Source organism: Alosa sapidissima, chromosome 24, assembly GCF_018492685.1.
Source record: "Alosa sapidissima isolate fAloSap1 chromosome 24, fAloSap1.pri, whole genome shotgun sequence".
Lineage (NCBI taxonomy): Eukaryota > Metazoa > Chordata > Actinopteri > Clupeiformes > Clupeidae > Alosa > Alosa sapidissima.
The window spans coordinates 518,890-531,681 of NC_055980.1; the positions used below are offsets into that span (position 1 = coordinate 518,890).

The 12,792-nt window shown below is 40.1% G+C and overlaps 2 protein-coding genes across 3 annotated transcripts in view; both read right to left on the bottom strand.

Annotated features, from left to right (window-relative positions):
• bub3 (BUB3 mitotic checkpoint protein) overlaps positions 1–12,792 on the bottom strand; it is a 234,451-nt gene that overhangs the window by 212,764 nt on the left and 8,895 nt on the right. The gene's annotated exons all lie outside the window — the stretch shown is intronic.
• The window catches only part of oat (ornithine aminotransferase), a 115,534-nt gene that overhangs the window by 93,784 nt on the left and 8,958 nt on the right, over positions 1–12,792 (bottom strand). The gene's annotated exons all lie outside the window — the stretch shown is intronic.

Here is a 12,792-nt window from a genome sequence, read left to right on the forward strand (position 1 = left end):
TACCCAGCTGACCGCCCTGACTTTGCTCTCCGTGTGTATGGCATATTAGATGACCAGAGTAATAGATCTCTTGCACGGTCAGTTTTTTAGTCTATTCAACATTTCAAGACACCCCTCACCATACTTTCTGAAAACGTGGGCTGGCACAATAGAGGCTGCAGGCAAATAGGCACGCAACTTCATGGTGGAGCCCATTGATGGCAGTATCACACTCACACTGCCACCAGAACATCATTCTCACAGCACTTTTCCCCTTGTCTAGGTGAGAATGTGTCCTGTGTAGGAGATAAGCAATGGCATCGTCCACGCCCACTTTCTCCTGGTACAGAGCAATTAACTGAATCATTTAGTTATTTCTTAATTGTTTTACCACATAGTTTGTACAACTACTATGAATTAATATAAACATATTTCTGCCTATTTAAAAAAAAAAAAAAAAAAAAAAAAAAAAAAAAAAAATCACATTTTTACAGATGGCTCTTTCTAGTAAGGAGAGGGGTGCACGTTTCCGTGCAAAGCTAAGGGCAGATCCTGCAGTACAGAGGAGAACCTAGCCAAGAGGAGGGAAAGGTACAACTGTGAGAGTGTGTAATGTCAGTATGTGCCAGTTTTGTCAGAATAGGCAGTATCTTATCTATAGACCTAAGTTGAAGTCAGCAGCACAACATCACAATGTTTCTGGAAAGTGGCTTCAGTGATTTGCCATTATAACAACCAACAATCTTCCTAAATCTGGCCGCTCAGCCTAACTGAGTAATCCGGGATGAAGGGCCTTGGTCAGACAGGTAACCAAGGACCCAATGGACTCTATAAATGAGATCCAGAGTTTCTTTGAGAAAATGAGAGAAGCATTAAGGAGGACTCAGTGCCTGGTTTCTTCCACACCCGCCGTTGGGAATTGTGACCAAATAGTTCAATCTTCGTTTCATCAGAACAGAAGATTTTACTTCTCATGGTCTGAGAGTGGTTCAGGTGTTTTTTGGAAAAATCCCGAAAAAAATGGCTTCCATCTGGCCACTCTACCATAAAGACCTGATTGGTGGAGTGCTGCACTGATGGGGCCAGCAAGAAGACAGAGCGTAGTGGAGTTCCTCACTAGAGATGAGAACAGCCGTCTCCTAGCTGAGTTGCCTAAAATAAATGTTTAAGTGTTGGGAAATATATTGTACTGTTAATAAAAGGTTCACTTGAGATGCCTTGTGTTTCTTTGAAACTATTCTGAATCGGCCTACATCAATTTATTACATTAAAAATGAATGAATGATCAATGAAATTGTACTATGTCATACGGTAAAACATTAGAAACAGAAGGAAGGTAGAGCAGGAGCTGCAGGAGAATAGCATGAAGGAGGAGGGTAGCATAGTGGGGATGTGGTGAGGGCAAACCAGCTCAATCACTTACACAATAGGTTTGATTGCCCTGCTTCTGCTTCAATGGCCTGCCCACCCCAAACACCTCAACCTCCACCTACTCCAATCTGTTCACCGCATGCCCCCTCACCCTCACTCACCTCCACAATCAACTGCTGATGTACAGTGGGCAGTGCTTCGACTTGGCCAGCTTCCCTCGCGGTCCGCGCGCGGGATCACGCGACTTTAATTTGTATTTTTCCAGTGACGCTGCAACGACGCTGCAACAACTGGCAGAGGTCTCAAGTGAGCAGGGTGTATTTTAAAAAGAAATGGAGCTGGAAAACCCTACACAGACTTTAGCAGACTGGTTTAGAAATCATTTAATAGCCAGAAATATGCCTGCCCTGCCCTAATAAAGAAATATTTGGTTAGCGGCGAGTGAATCCCGGTTGCAGCCGTAGAAGAAACGCAGGACAAATTAAACAAACATTCTGGTTTTCTCCGAGTGCAACGATGATAGAAAGACATCATTTGGACAAAATATAGAGCATATTAACCTCCAAATCCTCCAATCTCAGCCAAATGCCTTCCTGTTACGTCCTGTTATCACGGAGTTACAGGCGATAAACTATTTTTGATGGTCACAAGTTTACTTCATTAGCGTTTATATCCTTTGATTATTAAAGAGTGTTTTTCATTTAAAGGCTTGACTTCGTGCTTATTCAGAAGAGCATTTAGTGCTCTCCCCAATCCCAGACGTTCACATTGCATGTTTGTTTGTAATGGATGCAACCGCGAGATACGCTTGTCATAGGCGCCGATACCGTGGGTGCTCCGTCTCTCGGGCACCCACTGAAAACATCGAGCACCCACGTGTGCCAGCTTACAGTCCCTTAAAACGTAAATTTAATTAATTTCAAACATCGCAATTTATGTTAAATTCAGCATCTCATAACATGATTGGATCTGTTGCTGTCAATTCCCTACTTCATATACTAACCACCAATGAGAGCGTCTCTCGTATGAAAATTCCTGACACTTCCCACCTGAAGAATTAACGCAAGGCTTTGTCGGGTCTTCAGCCCTGAATGTTTAAAATGTATATAGCAGATAGAAACAACTCACGCAAATCGAGCCTACAACATGCAGACAGCTTTATGCGCAGGGGAGAGAGCGTGCGCTCTGTGCTTTATGATTGTTGCCTTCTGATGGTATCTTGCTAATTCACTGAACTGCATTAGGTGACACAAATGTTGCTTTTATCTTATAACTCCTTGTCTGAGCGACTACCAGGCCTATGGTTTTTAAAAGACAGATGTTCCCTGACAAAGACATTCGAAACTTAAGAATGTTTACTGACTTCAAAAATACACTAATTTTTGCAAACTCCCTTCATTCAACCCTTGAAGACATCGCGGTCTGGTGCGCTATGTAGATCGTTTCTCGTACCATTTAATTTCTCAGAATTTAGGTCTACTAGGCCTACAATAACGTCATCACCAAATACATCTTTTATTTTTAGTTGATCAACCACAAAGAGTAGCATAGGCCTACTGTGCACAGTGCACTGACGACTGTAGCAGCCCAAGGTAACCAGTTGTTGTAGATGAGAGGCAACCCCTTGTTTCAGATAGCCTGGACAACATGTTACCTGGGTGTTGTCTACGTTATTAATTAATGGTAGCCTACAATAGTTAATCGATTCGCGTAACATATTAGTTGGCTCAAAGAGTAGGAATCAGGATGGAGAGTCACGCGTGTGTTGCTTTTGCGGGATCAAATCCAGTTTAATGCTAGTTTTCAAAACATATTTTTTACATGTCTTTTGTCCGAGTGGCTGTAATGTAGCCGAGCGCTACAAACGGGCTACTTGGTGAGGCTTGGCCTCACAGATGCGCTCGTGCCTTAAAATGGCAATACAAATCTTCACGATAGGCCTATTAACTGACCGCCCGATTCACGTTGGCTGGGGGGCAGGGGGGGGCCATCAGACATTTGTTCCCAAGGGTCTATGAATTGTTAATCCGGCCATGCCCCCAACGAACGCAACTTTCCACTTGTGAGACAGCTGAAAAGAAGTCTAGAGGACTCCTAACTCACTAAGACCTACTTACTGTAGGCTGCACAAACCACAGGCCTTTTTTTGGGCAAGCCTGCATTCGCGGCAGGCCTTCTGTTGAAGAATTTTATATAAATTCTGCGCTAACAGTAATCCTCCTCCCCCCCCCGCTACCACAGCTGTGGATAGTGTGGCATGCTCACGCTTTATGTCTCCTTCTTGCAAACTAGGCCTATAGCCCAACCATTTACGTCTTCAAAAAATAACAACTTGCCAGATATGCCTTCATATCTTTGGGCTTCATTCAGCATTTTGTTCTTCCACTGGATATGACTTCTACATTTGCTGCCTGCTGCATCCTTTCTGTTTGTATTGTTTAGAAAATGTTTGACGTCTTGAGTTAATGCATTAAACATTGTTTGCTGGTAACCAGCCACAAATAGCCTACAGATGATTCTTGCGTGCGTACATTCTCTATTCTCTCCAAAATTTGCCCGTTCTATAGGCTGGCCAAGTGCGTAATTCTGCGGCATAAAGCAGATGTATTTGTTTATTGTACAGAAAAATAAAAATAACCTGTCAAGCAGTCAATTGACTACATTGCAGTCAATAAGTAGGGAAAATTACGAAACCAAAACGTGGGTCATAGTTGTCTAAGCCTCTTGCTGTGAGGCCAAACCCATGAACAAAGACGCATTGATATCTGCAATAGTTTTTTTTTGGCGCAACAAGCTCACAGCCGAACGAGTCATAGCACTGAAGGGAAAGGCAACTGGCATGTGATCTCCCCATGGGCCAATGGATGTACAAGTTTTCTCCTGTGCCTACGATATTTAATCCAGTGTTTTGTCAAGTTGCAAAATGCTATTTGTTTTAACGATTTTTTATGATGGTATGAAGTACTTTTTGTATAGGGTACTATCTTAATTGCTTTATACTCAATATTTGACCAATGGCTATTGCATCTGTCTATTGAGAATGTGGCATGTGATCTACTGTGTAGGCTTCATAAAATAAAATAAAATAAAATAAACAGATTGCTAATGGCCTACAAGCTGATCTGGGGTGCGTTTCCCGTACAACTACGGAGGTTAGCTTTTTACTAACAGGATGCATCGTTCAACTAACCAACATGTAAGTTACGACTGTTTCCCAAAACTGTCGTACTTACATAGTACTGTAAGTTTGGACCATGATAGTTTCCAAACTTCAGTAGTCTGGACTAAGGTGGTTAATGACGTTTAGTAGCACGTGAACGGGCACCTGCACATACTTCTGTGGCGCATTGCGTTAAGGCCGGCAGATGACAGCTGCCGTTGCACAGCAGTTACCAGTCCCCTGTCCAAGAGTTCGAATCTGGGTTAAGGTTTTGACAACAATATTGACATCGTTGTTTACCTAAGTTTATCTTTTGTGCAGATCATATTATCAAAATCAGAATCAGCCTTCTTGGCTTGGTTTGCGTAAACTAACAAGGACCCCCCCGCCCCTCCATGAAAATCAAAGGCTACATATTCTCAGCTGACTCGTCAAAAAGTGCGCACCACCTTATTATTATCTGCAGGTGTGTGACTTTTACTTACGTGCACATGGCTGCAAATTGACTTTTAATTTATGTATTTTCTGCCTTGGGCATTATAAAATATGGATGTATGGTGGTTAGAAGTGTAAATATCAATTAGAAACCTAAATATATTTATAATTATTAATTTGCAAACAAATAACTGGCGTCAGTGACGTCTTTGACATGAAGATCCCTGGAACTATGCTTCTACTAGCATTCTACCACAGGTCGAGAGGTGTAGTTGCAACTACACAACTTTACGATAGTGGTTGCGAACGTTCATTGCTACTATGGTTTTGGGAAACACTAACGTAGTGTAACGATGCATTGGACTATGTAAGTTCCAAATATGAATGTAATTCTGCGGCATAAAGCAGATGTAGTTGTTTATTGTACAGAAAAATAAAAATGACATGTCAAGCAGTCAATTGACTACATTGCAGTCAAGAAGTAGGGCAAATTAATTTACGAAACCAAAACGTGGGTTATAGTTGTCTAAGCCTCTATAGCGTAGCCTGTTAAAAACTTCGCAGAAGCCTACCCAAGGCTACAGAGTAATTCTGAACAGTTATTTCTCTACTGGCTCAATTATCACAACACTGTTTTGATTTGCGTAGTTGCGTTAACCCAACACTGACAATAACGTAGACAGCAAATTTCGATGTCCGTTACCACCGTGTAACGGACTTGCCTTAAGCCATACCCAAGTAGCCTAAATCGAGGTAAATCGAGCTTTTTCAGAAGGGGCGGCAGGCAGAGCGATGTACAGTGGCAGAGCGACGCACAGTGGCTGAAAGTGGTACTAAAGCTTCACGCAGCTTCACGCCTCGTAATGCGCGACTGAAGTGGCCATTTGAAAGCGATGCCCACTGTACCTAGGCTGTGAAACTAAGGTCAAGCTAGCCTATTGGTGGGTTTAATTGAACTTGAGTAATAGGATACGCAACCATTTACATCTGAGAGTTTCTAATTCCTGTAGAGCTCACCAAAATTATAGATATGATACAAGACACTTATCTGCTATAATCCAAAATAGATTTTCTTCGAGTTTTTGACCATTTATTTTACCAAATGACATGGGAAACATAATTCATTTCATCCACATATTCTTATGCACCATGCACAACAACGCTACTAAGTTGGCTTAAAACCGTGAGAGTCAAGCAAGCGTCACAGGCCGTCACGGCATTAAAGTTAACTTATGCAACTTATGCTCTTACCTTATGCACAGCACTGTATATTCTAAATAGTAATAGTTTGTACAGTGGCCTACAGTGTACAGTTGTACAGTGGCTAATACTAATAATGTAAATGAAAAAGGTGAGAGAAAAACATGAATAATCCTGTTCAAGTTCTGCAATAATCATGCTTTCTAAATGCTTGTTTGTGTTGATGGTTATGTCATAATTTGTAACTCAACCTGTCTCTTTTCTTGGGGGGGGGGGGAATAATAAACAACAATGTCAATTCAATCAAGTGCGTGTTGAACAGAACAGCCTTTGGACCCCTCTTGAAAGACCCAAAACTATCACAGGATCGGAGACCACTGGGCAACTCATTCCACCAACATGGAACCACTGAGGAAAAGTCTTGAATTTGAACTAGCGCTTATGGCTGATCAACACAACAGACGCTCATCAGAAGACCGCAGTGGCGGTTGGGGATGTACATCTTGATCATTGAATTAAGATAGCAGGGAGCAGATCCAGTCAGTGTCCTATAGGCCAAAGTGAGAGATTTAAACTTAATTCTGGCCACTATAGGGAGCCAGTGGAGAGTAACCAGGAGAGGAGTTACATGTGTCCTCTTTGGCTGATTGAAGACCAGGCGTGCTGCAGCATTCTGAATCAGCAATCTTACTACACAAGCAGGTAGGCCAGTTACAATGAACTACAATAGTCCAGCTAGGAGATAATCATTGCCTGTACAAGAAGTTGTGTGGAATCTTGTGTCAGATAAGGTCTGATCTTCCTAATGCTGTAAAGCAGGGGTCTCAAACACCCGGCCCGCGTCCTGCCCAATTCCGGCCCGCGATGTATGACAAAATAATAATGTAATCTGGCCCTTGAGGCTATTAATTGCGACAAACAACGATACTGATTAAAATAGACGATAGATCCAGGTACGGTGACAAATCTCATTTGTAGGCCTACTCTGCTCCACTATGTGCAAGACATCCAGAGCTTGATTCAAACCCAAAATCGCTGCGCAAAGTTTTCAGGAAATACTTGTATTACACGCGACAAACACAAAGACGTGCATATGTAATGATGCGGAAGCGATGCAGGCCATAGTGTTGCAGAAATTGAAGCAGAAATTAAGCAGAAATAGGCCTACACCAAATGTTGAAAAACGTTCACGTGTGATGAAGTCTTAGGTAAGCTATGTTATTCACCTATTCTAATTCTGAAGAAGAATATCCTTTTGGAGATTATGATCGATCGTCTATGACGGTGATAGTCACGGTGCGTCTGTGAATGGAGGTGCGTATACAACGGTGTCCACTAAGCATACCATGCTTGTTTCGACCCTCTGCCCAACATAGCTTGGAGGTTGCAGTGGTAATCGTGATGATGGTGTCCGGATGTGGTACTACTAGCAGGGCTAGTAGAAATAGGGCTCTAAAGAACTACAAAGTCACCCGCAATATGATGCGAACTTCTGGGTACTGCAGATTACCGGCGATAGGAACTGTTTGACCAGAATACTTTATTGTAGGCCTATATTGTAGTAATCTATTACTAAACCACAACATCTTAGGTGTTGGTATACATCTTAGGTGTTTTCCTGTTAATTTGTTATGTGGGTAATGTGAAAAAAGTTAAGTAAACCTGCTTAACTATGTTCATCCAGTATTTACTGAAAGGTGCATAATTTGAGGTGGGGGAGACCGGGGATGGTTGCAACATGTCAATTTTCTCCAATCAGAAACAAGGTAGAGTGATGACACTCACATTATGCTCAGTTGGATGCCCCCCCTAGCAGAGAAAAAGCAAGGAGATTCCTGAACTGCTCCAGGATTTATTGTAAAAAAACAGTTTTTTTTAGGTATGAAAGTATTTATTTTCTTGAGCTTTGTTTCTGTTAAACTGCTGTCACTGTTTTTGTGATTCAGCTCAAACTTATATGATTTAAATGAGTGATATGTTAACTTTAAGCTACTATGGTTAGCATGTGTCAAGGTCCCCTTGTTTAGCTAGCACATCAGGTTTTATCATGGCTGACAGGAAAGGGGACAGTTGCAACAACAGTCCCGTACAATGCATAAATATAAAATATAAAATATATATTTTTAAAAACATGTTTTACATGACAATAGTCTAAATAAAAGTGAATTGCCTCCCAAATTGTTCCATTCTTCCTATGTCACTAAAGTACTACTGTATTTTATATCAATTTCAATATTTGACATCTGCACATAAGGCCTACTCATCTAGACAAATCTATAATTGTCATCTAATCAAAGCTAGTGAATAAATAACACTGTAATATTATTATAACTTACATAACTTGTATCAGTATACAAAAATAATCATTTTGCTGCACTGACATATATTGTAATATATTGTATTTTTAACATGTTGCAACCATCCCCAAACAATGTTGCAACTGTCCCTGGGCCCTTACATGACTCCTTACATTCAAATGCAAATTGTGAAAAATGTAGATTCTGTAATTATCTTTAAATGGTTTAGACTATTAACAGACATATGTAAGTGTATTGTATAAAAAATTTGACTTTTTGTGTAATCCAAACCGTCTCTGAGTAACAGAGCCAAATGCAAAAAGTGTTGCAACTGTCCCCGGTCTCCCCTGCTTGCCATCCAGTGATAAATTAGATGGGTAAATTTACCCCCTTCATAAACTTTACAGTAGGTCTTTATCTCTGACCACTTTCAAGCCATGGCCTTTTGAAATTTTGATATCAAAATCCAATGGTGTTGCTTTCTTAACCCTGATGCCTAGTTTGCCAGGTTTAAAAAAGTTATGAGAGGAAATATTTTTATTTGGTGTGAAACACACACACATACCTGTTTTTATGTTTTTCATTTATTTTATAATTTGTATTAATATTTATTTTATCATTATTTTATGTATAAGCTAAGGTTGCTAGCACAGGTGTCTAAAACTAGATAAAAAAAAAACACTTGCACTTTCTGTTTGCAGTTTTGTGTGGTATTTGAAAAAAAGAACATTGCATTTTCAGAAATAGCCGGCCCTCCAATCAGATGACGTTGGCAGAATTGGCCCCTAGCTCATTTGAGTTTGAGACCCCTGCTGTAAAGGATAAACCGACATGATTTTGCAATTGAGGCTACATGCTCAGAAAAGTTAAAGGAACCATATGTAAGAAATGTATTTCAATTAGTCATAAAATGGCCCTGATATGTCACTAGACATTAAGAAATCATGTTCATTTCAAATACTTATATCACTGACAACAGTAGTCCGGCCAGGATATTGTCATTTAAAATGTGAAGTTGCAGCCCTCAACTGATGTTGATGTCATGTTGTGTTTTGGCCGGATGCGCCACCCTCCACCTATCTACTAATCACAAAGTCAGTAGTGTTTCGGCATCCAGATCCGGTTGCCAGCTCTGCCAGTCAGGGGGGAGGGGATACACCGCTCTACAGTAATTTGAAAGTGATTGCAGTACCAGTTTTGGCCACAATCTTACATACGGTTCCTTTAAGTTGGTCCTCAATTATGACGCCCAAGTTATGTGCCGATCTAAAGTTGGTTATCCTAGGCCCTACTGTTCTAGAGATATTCACAGAACGGTGTCCTGCCTACCCTCCTTTCGGGGGCCCGGTCCGGCGGGTGGGCGATGAATCAAAATAAAAAACAATGGTTCCGCATCATCCTACTACACAATAATCGCAACAGAACTCAAGTAACATTCTCACCCTCCATATTAAAACCCAAAAAGTATAGGCTACACACGACAGCATAATAGGCCTAATAGCTCAATTGAACATTATTTTGATACTTAGCATTAGGGAGCCCTGTAAAAGTGTCTATGTCCATGCTTTAGTTTATTTTCTTGTTTTGTTTTCATCTTGCACTTCCTCGGTACAGGTGCCATTAACCCTCTATACCCCGTAGCGGCCGTTCTATATTCTCCTGTAACGGCCGCAATTCTTAAAGAGACATCTGCTACAGTATAACCTTCATACATGAAATAATACAGCGTTAGTGGATACATAAACACCAGACTTCTATTTTGACACACTTAAATGGCTAGGTCGCTATAGGACATTTCTCCGGTATTTTTGAGTTTAGCCTGTTGACTGACCGGCTGAGGACTTACGGTGCCTCTGGAGTTATGGCTTCTAACAAGCGTCAGTGTCTTTTCTCATTAGATGAGATAGTATTGATGTGCATCCACCATGTTTTGATATAAGTGACGATCATATTGATGTAAGAAAGTGACAAAATAAAAACATGAAAGTATAATATATTTAACGTTAGCATCCTCCCGTTTGTCATGACTGACTTAGCTGCCTCTCTGGCATAAAAAAAAATCGTATGGCTGTCACTGTGAAAGTCAGTTTGAGTTTAGCTAGCACCAGCAAAATATAGGCATAATTCAGTGATGGGTCATGGCCTAATTAACAATAAAGTTTATGATAAACCCATGCCAGGTTTATTTGCAGTTATATCTTAACACATAACATTAACATGACCCCTTTCTAACATGTACAGTAAAGCTAACATTATCGTTATCCCACTTACAGATAGTTATTGCAAACTACTACTTATGTATGTCTCTCTAAATGAGTTTTTGTTTACTAATAACCAAAGCGGGAACCGTTGTGTTTTCTGCTTATGGATGTCAGGAAAATGTATTTGTATACAAGTAGGCCAATGTCTAGTCATCTTTGTGATTACAAAAAAGCCTGCTAATTTACTACCTTCACTGATGTAACGTTAGTCTGAGACTCGTAATGTTAGCACAGGATAGGTTGAAAGTTAGTGAACGAGTGCAATCAGGTTCATTATCATCAACTGATCAAGTTTAGATAAATTATATAACATGATGTGCATAAAACAAAACGTAAATCCATGTCAGGTTTAACAGTCCCTGTTCTTGGTGACATGCTTATCAAATGAGTCACAATTTCATGCGCTATGCTTCTGGCCTACGTTAGTTCATATCCTCATCATTTTTTAGCTGTAAGGCTCACTGTCCAGCTAAATCCCAAATAAGTGCAAGATATGCCAGTCTATTTCAATGAAATCAGTACTCATATAGTATCTTGTTTCCCAGCTTCTAATACAGAAATATGTGAACCATATTTATAACTTTTTGTTAGTGAAAAACTTTTAGACTGTAAGTGAGTAGGCCTATGGCTGTCTATTGGAAACATGAATATACAATTCTTAATGGATCATATATCATTTGAAAGAGCCATTTCTAATCTTTAAACTGAAAGAAACTTACAATTGACACTTTTCATTAGATTTTTAGTTATTTGAAATGTTTCTCAAATTGCCCTTTTCTCTTAGAATTCCCAGGAATCTGGGGCATTGTTGTAGAATTCCACTGGGGTATAGAGGGTTAATGGTCAAACCGTATGTTTTACCAAACGTCCACAGAGAAATGATGAGCTCACTGGGGGAAAGGAGGCTGCACTCCACATTACAGTAGGGGGGGTATTTTATTAACCACTTCCATAATGACACCCTAACAACCACCTTAGCAACCAACATGATTATCCTAGCAACCAACCTAGCAACTACTTTTATAGCATAGTAACCACTATAATTACCCCTAGCAACACCTTAGCAACCACCTCAATACCCTAGCAACAACCTAGCAACTGCTTTCAAAAGGTCAACCTAGAATCCAACTTAGCAACCAGCATGATTACCCTTAGGGCTGCAGCTATCGATTCTTTTTGTAATCGATTAATCTAGCACTTTATCGATCGATTAATCGGATAATTTTTTTTTTGCATTTTTAAACAACCAAAACACATAATGCATAACGAAAATGACATGGCTGTAAAATGATCAAGCAATTGGCACAGAGGTATTTATTCTAACTCATTCTAACCCATTTATTGCAATTTATCCATTTAGTGTTTTTTAAGTGCCAGTGCCATCAATTAAATAATGTTCAAAATGCTCTCTGTAAAATTGCAGCCTCTTGTGCATGACTTAGCTGGCTGAACAAGCTGTCCATACTATGTTGTGAAGTGCTGGGAGGGAGAAGAGGGAAAGCAATTTAAATGTATTAATATGTAGCCTACAAGTTTCATGCTGTAATCTAGACCTGACATCAACATAAATATCTGTTTTATGTAGATTTCTACACCTGCAGCATTTACCATTAGGCTACTAACAAATAATTTTACCATTAGGCTACTAAAAAATAGCCTACCATTAGGCTACTAACAAATAATTTTACAATTAGGCTACTAAAAAATCATTTCTGGGGTGAGCCTATTTGCTATGGTAACCTAGCAACCTGTGTGTGTGTGTGCACGCGTGCGGTGCGTGAGGAAAGATGAGGGTGCATGCATGTGTGTTAGGGCTTTGACTCCGAACTTCGTTATTCGAATATAATTCGATAATTTTAAAAATTAAAGATATTCGAACGAATTTTAGGGATCTCTTAATATTCGAACCTGTAGCCTATGGAAATAATTTTTTGTAAATGTATTTGGTTGTAAACGTTGTTTTCAATTCAGATTCCAAGGTTTTTTTCACGCCTGGTGAAGTAAAATCGCGAGCTCATTAGCAAGGCTATTATTGGTCATCTGGGCTCCTGTAGGTGACATTAGCATCATTGCTGGTTCGCGCTTAGTG